We start from the raw sequence: 7214 nt of genomic DNA, 5'->3' as shown, positions 1-7214 counted from the left end.
GTCCATAATACCGTTTTAGGCATTTTCTTGGATTTGAGGTCATTAAGAGGGGCTGCAATGGAGCCATAGTTCTTAATGAACCTCCTGTAATACCCAGTGAGGCCTAGGAAGGCTCTCACCTGAGTCTGAGTAGTAGGGGGAACCCAATCTATAATAGTTTGGATTTTCCCCTGAAGGGGTGCAATCTGTTCCCCACCAACAAGGTGTCCCAGATAAACCACCTTCCCCTGCCCTGTCTGGCACTTTGAAGCCTTGATAGTGAGGCCTGCCTTTTGCAGGGCCTCCAAAACTTTCCATAGGTGGACCAGGTGATCATCCCAGCTGGAGCTAAAGACAGCTATATCGTCCAGATATGCTGCACTAACAGCTTCCAGCCCTTGCAGGACTGTGTTCACCAACCTCTGAAAAGTGGCAGGTGCATTTTTAATCCAAAAGGCATTACTGTGAATTGGTAATGGCCTCCAATGGTTGAAAATGCTTTTGCATCTTCTGATAATTTGATATGCCAATACCCTGCAGTCAAGTCAAAAGTGCTTAGATACTTGGCAGATGCCAGTGTATCTATGAGCTCATCTGCCCTGGGTATAGGGTGAGCATCAGTTTTGGTTACCTGGTTGAGACCTCTGTAGTCAACACAAAACCGCATTTCCTTCTTTCCATCTTTGGAATGAGGTTTTGGTACAAGTACCACAGGAGAAGCCCATGGACTTTCAGAGTGCTCAACCACTCCTAGTTCTAACATTTTCTGCACCTCTTGCTTTATACAGTCCCTGACATGGTCAGGCTGCCTATAGATTTTACTTTTGACAGGCAAGCTGTCTCCAGTATCTATAGTGTGCTCACACCAAGAAGTGGTACCTGGCACAGTAGAGAAGAGTTCAGAAAACTGCCCTAGGAGATTTATGCAATGGTCTTTCTGCTCAGCAGTAAGACAATCAGCCAAAACTACACCTTCCACTAGAGCATCTTGTTCTGTGGAAGAGAAGAGATCAGGGAGAGGGTCACTCTCTTCTTCCTGTCCCTCATCAGTTGCCATGAGCAGGGTGAGATCAGCCCTGTCATAGTAGGGTTTCAGGCGATTGACATGGAGCACCCTAAGGGGACTCCTGGCAGTGCCTAAGTCAACTAAGTAGGCGACTTCACCCTTTTTCTCAACAATTGTGTGGGGTCCACTCCATTTATCTTGGAGTGCTCTTGGGGCCACAGGCTCCAACACCCACACTTTCTGCTCTGGTTGGTACTAAACCAAAACAGCCTTCTGGTCATGCCATTACTTTTGGAGCTCTTGGCTTGCCTGAAGGTTTTTACTGGCCTTTTTCATGTACTCAGCCATCCTTGATCTGAGGCCAAGTACATAATCCACTATGTCTTGCTTTGGAGCTTTTAAAGGTTGTTCCCAACCCTCCTTAACAAGTGTTAGAGGACCTCTTACTGGGTATCCAAAGAGGAGTTCAAAGGGGCTGAAGCCCACTCCTTTCTGGGGTACCTTCCTGTAAGCAAAAAGGAGGCATGGTAAAAGGATATCCCACCTCCTGCAGAGTTTTTCAGGGAGTCCCATAATCATGCCTTTGAGAGTTTTATTAAATCTCTCCACTAGTCCATTTGTTTGTGGATGATAGGGTGTAGTGAACTTGTATGTCACACCACACTCCTTCCACATGGCCTTTAAGTAAGCAGACATGAAATTGCTTCCCCTGTCTGATACCACCTCTTTTGGGAAGCCCACCCTGGAAAATATTCCCAGGAGGGCCTTTGCCACTGCAGGTGCTGTAGTGGTCCTTAAAGGAATTGCTTCAGGATATCTGGTGGCATGGTCCACTACCACCAAGATAAACCTATTGCCTGAAGCAGTAGGAGGGTCAAGGGGGCCAACTATGTCAACCCCTACCCTTTCAAAGGGAACCCCAACCACAGGCAGTGGAATAAGGGGTGCCTTTGGAGTGCCACCTGTCTTGCCACTGGCTTGACAGGTTTCACAGGACTTGCAAAATTCTTTTGTGTCCTCTGACATTCTAGGCCAATGAAACAAGGGAACAAGTCTGTCCCAAGTTTTCATTTGTCCCAAATGTCCAGCTAGGGGAATGTCGTGGGCTAGAGTTAGGAGGAACTTTCTGTACTCCTGAGGAATCACTAACCTCCTGGCAGTTCCAGGTTTAGGATCCTTTGCTTCAGTGTACAAGAGGTTGTCCTCCCAGTAAACTCTGTGAGAGTCACTGACACCCCCATTAGCTTGTTTGACAGCTTGCTGTCTTAGACCCTCTAGTGTGGGACAGGTTTGCTGTGCCACACTCAGCTCCTCCCTGGCAGGCCCCCCTTCCCCCAAAAGCTCAGCAGTGTCTGCTTCCAGCTCCTCTGGTGTAGGTTCTGCACAGGGTGGAAATTCTTCTTCCTCAGAAGTAGAATCCACTGTAGAGGGAGGGATAGTAGGTAGTGCTTTACTTCTACTAGCCCTAGCTCTAGGGAGCACTTGGTCCATTGTTCCAGGATCCAAGTCACCCTGTCCTTTTTGCTTTTTGGCCTGAGCCCTGGTTAAAGCAGAAATATGCCCTGGGATGCCCAGCATTGCTGCATGGGCCTCCAACTCCACATCTGACCAAGCTGATGTCTCCAACTCATTTCCTAGTAGACAGTCTACAGGTAAATCTGAGGCTACCACAACTTTCTTTGGACCAGTGACCCCCCCCCCCAGTTGAGATTTACAACAGCCATGGGGTAGCTAAGTGTGTTGTTGTGAGCATTGGTTACTTGGTACTGGTGACCAAGTAGGTGTTGTTCAGGGTGGACCAGTTTCTCTATTACCATGGTAACACTGGAACCAGTGTCCCTGTAGGCCTGAACCTCAACACCATTTATTAGGGGTAGCTGCTTGTACTTATCCATGTTAAGGGGACAAGCAACTAAGGTGGCTAAATCAATAGCCCCCTCAGAGACTAACACAGCCTCTGTGGTCTCCCCAACAAGACCAGCCCCAACTAAGTTACCAAAAGTGAGCCCAGCTACTCCCTTGGATTGGCTATTAGTAGGTTTGCTCCCACCACCACTGCTATTAGTAGGGACACTAGGTGTAGCAGTAGGGGTTGTAGTGGTAGGAGGCATGGTGCTTTTCTTTGGACAACTGGGATCTGTTGTTCAATGGCCTTTTATTTTACATAAATAGCACCATGGTTTCTTTTCTTTGTTTTGATTAGGAGAGGATTTGGGCCCACCACCCCCACCAGAGTGTTTTTGTGGGCCTGGTGAAGACTCATTTTTAGATTTGTCCCCACCCTTGTCAGAAGACTTACCATCCTTCTTCTTGTTGCCATCTTTGTCACCCCCTGTATGAACTTTTCTGTTCAATCTTGTTCTGACCCATTTGTCTGCCTTCTTTCCCAATTCTTGGGGAGAGGTCAGATCAGAGTCCACCAGGTACTGGTGCAACAAATCAGACACACAGTTATTAAGTATATGCTCTCTCAGGATCAAGTTATACAGGCTTTCATAATCAGTATCTTTACTGCCATGTAACCACCCCTCCAAGGCCTTCACTGAATGGTCAACAAAATCAACCCAGTCTTATGAAGACTCCTTTTTGGTCTCTCTGAACTTCATCCTGTACTGTTCAGTGGTTAAGCCATAACCATTCAGGAGTGCATTCTTAAGAACTTTGTAATCATTGGCTTCACTTTCTTTCACAGTAAGGAGCCTATCCCTACCCTTTCCACTAAATGATAGCCATAGGATAGCAGCCCACTGCCTTTGCGGGACATCCTGTACAGCACAGGCCCTCTCAAGTGCAGCAAACCACTTGTTAATGTCATCCCCCTCCTTATAAGGGGGAACTATCTTGTGCAGATTCCTAGAATCATGCTCTTTTGCAGGATGAGTATTGGGAATACTGCTGCTGCCACCATGGGTTTCTAAACCCAACTTCTGTCTTTCTTTCTCTAGTTCTAAGGACTGTCTATCCAAATCCAGCTGTTGCTTCTTGAGCTTCAGTCTGGTTTGTTCCACTCTCAATTTATTGAGCTCCCTTTCTAACAATCTGTCATCAGGGTGGGTGGGAGGGACATGTCTAGAAACAGAAGTATGATGTGAAAGGACAGAAGGAGACCTGTCCCTAACAGAAGGCACCCTAACAGCTTGGCTCACAGAAACAGCACTTCTACTATGATGAGAAGGAATACTCTTACTGAGATGTGAGACCACACTATCTGTATGATGTGACTCAACATCAGTTCCAACTATGCTAGGTTGTCTGCTAGGGGGCAGGCTTGGAAGTTTCCCTCCCACCTCTTTTGCTAGGGGTGCCCCAGAATCAGAGTGGGAACCATCAGCTAACTTTTCAACAGGAGTGCCAGCTGTAGCCTTATCCTGTTCAATAAGCATATTCACTAACAGTTCTCTAGAAGGATTCTTCCTTACACTTAAACCTCTATCTCTGCAGAGACTCCTTGCTTCTTTCCAGCTAAGGTTATCATAAGCAAGTTTGGACAGATCAACAGTTTGGCCTGTGCCAGACATTTTAGACAGTGTTTAAGTGACAGAAAAAGTGAAGAAAAAGTTTTTCAGAACTTTTGGAAAGACAGAAAAAACTTTTAAAACTTTTTAAGAACTTTTTAGAAAGTTTAGAGGTACTTTTCAGCACTTTTAGAAAAGAGGTGAGAAAAGAAATGCAAAACTTTTTGGTTAGGTGTACATACACTGTACTTGTTTTGTATATTTTTCTCTTATGAAAAGTACAATGACAAAAGTGGTAAGTAGTTACAGAGCACTTATCCCACCACTGCACAACCAATGTAGGAGGCTAGACTGGCTTGTAGTGAGTACCAAGGGGTACTTACACCTTGCACCTAGGCCCAGTTATCCCTTATTAGTGTATAGGGTGTCTAGCAGCTTAGGCTGATAGATAATGGTAGCTTAGCAGAGCAGCTTAGGCTGAACTAGGAGACGAGTGAAGCTCCTACAGTACCACTAGTGTCATATGCACAATATCATAAGAAAACACAATACACAGATATACTAAAAATAAAGGTACTTTATTTTTATGACAATATACCAAAAGTATCTCAGTGAGTACCCTCAGTATGAGGATAGCAAATATACACAAGATATATGTACACAATACCAAAATATGCAGTAATAGTATTAGAAAACAGTGCAAACAATGTATAGTTACAATAGGATGCAATGGGGACACATAGGGATAGGGGCAACACAAACCATATACTCCAAAAGTGGAATGCGAACCGCGAATGGACCCCAAACCTATGTGACCTTGTAGAGGGTCGCTGGGACTGTAAGAAAACAGTTAGGGTTAGAAAAATAGCCCACCCCAAGACCCTGAAAAGTGAGTGCAAAGTGCACTAAAGTTCCCCAAAGGACATAGAAGTCGTGATAGGGGAATTCTGCAGGAAAGACACAAATCAGCAATGCATCAATGATGGATTTCCAAACGAGGGTACCTGTGGAACAAGGGGACCAAGTCCAAAAGTCACAAGCAAGTCGGAGATGGGCAGATGCCCAGGAAATGCCAGGTGTGGTTGCAAAGAAGCTGCTACTGGACAGTAGAAGCTGAAGATTCTGCAGGAACGACAAGGGCTAGGAACTTCCCCTTTGGAGGACGGATCCCTCACGGCGTGGAGAGTTGTGCAGAAGTGTTTTCCTGAAGAAAGACCGTCAACAAGACTTGCTAGCTGCAAATCGTGCGGTTAGGGTTTTTGGATGCTGCTGTGGCCCAGGAGGGACCAGGATGTCGCCAATTGCGTCTGGGGACAGGGGGGTGTCGAGCAAGACAAGGAGCCCTCTCAGAAGCAGGCAGGACCCGCAGAAGTGCCGGAACAGGCACTACGAAGTGGAGTGAAACGGTGCTCACCCGAAGTCGCACAAAGGAGTCCCACGTCGCCAGAGGACAACTTAGGAGGTCGTGCAATGCAGGTTAGAGTGCCGAGGACCCAGGCTGGACTGTGCACAAAGGATTTCCGCCGGAAGTGCACGGTGGCCGGAGTAGCTGCAAAAGTCGTGGTTCCCAGCAATGCAGTCTGGCGTGGGGAGGCAAGGACTTACCTCCACCAAACTTGGACTGAAGAGTCACTGGACTGTGGGAGTCACTTGGACAGAGTTGCTGGATTCAAGGGACCTCGCTCGTCGTGCTGAGAGGAGACCCAGGGTACCGGTGATGCAGTTCTTTGGTGCCTGCGGTTGCAGGGGGACGATTCCGTCGACCCACGGGAGATTTCTTCGGAGCTTCTAGTGCAGAGAGGAGGCAGACTACCCCCACAGCATGCACCACCAGGAAAGCAGTCGAGAAGGCGGCAGGATCAGCGTTACAGAGTTGCAGTAGTCGTCTTTGCTACTTTGTTGCAGTTTTGCAGGCTTCCAGTGCGGTCAGCAGTCGATTCCTTGGCAGAAGGTGAAGAGAGAGATGCAGAGGAACTCGGATGAGCTCTTGCATTCGTTATCTAAGGAATCCCCAAAGACAGAGACCCTAAATAGCCAGAAAAGAGGGTTTGGCTACTTAGGAGAGAGGATAGGCTAGCAACACCTGAAGGAGCCTATCAGAAGGAGTCTCTGACGTCACCTGCTGGCACTGGTCACTCAGAGCAGTCCAGTGTGCCAGCAGCACCTCTGTTTCCAAGATGGCAGAGGTCTGGAGCACACTGGAGGAGCTCTGGGCACCTCCCAGGGGAGGTGCAGGTCAGGGGAGTGGTCACTCCCCTTTCCTTTGTCCAGTTTCACGCCAGAGCAGGGCTGAGGGGTCCCTGAACCGGTGTAGACTGGCTTATGCAGAAATAGGCACCATCTGTGCCCATGAAAGCATTTCCAGAGGCTGGGGGAGGCTACTCCTCCCCAGCCCTAACACCATTTTCCAAAGGGAGAGGGTGTAACACCCTCTCTCTGAGGAAGTCCTTTGTTCTGCCTTCCTGGGCCAGGCCTGGCTGAACCCCAGGAGGGCAGAAACCTGTCTGAGGGGTTGACAGCAGCAGCTGCAGTGAAACCCCAGGAAAGGCAGTTTGGCAGAACCCAGGTCTGAGCTACAGACCTGTGGGATCATGGGATTGTGCCAACTATGCCAGGATGGTATAGAGGGGGCAATTCCATGATCATAGACATTTTACATGGCCATATTCGGAGTTACCATTGTGAAGCTACATATAGGTAGTGACCTATATGTAGTGCACGTGTGTAATGGTGTCCCCGCACTCACAAAGTCCGTGGAATTGGCCCTGAACAAT

Source organism: Pleurodeles waltl, chromosome 6 (assembly GCF_031143425.1).
Source record: "Pleurodeles waltl isolate 20211129_DDA chromosome 6, aPleWal1.hap1.20221129, whole genome shotgun sequence".
Taxonomy (NCBI): domain Eukaryota; kingdom Metazoa; phylum Chordata; class Amphibia; order Caudata; family Salamandridae; genus Pleurodeles; species Pleurodeles waltl.
The sequence above is the reverse complement of the archived record's forward strand: the minus strand, read 5'-3'. Positions refer to the sequence as shown.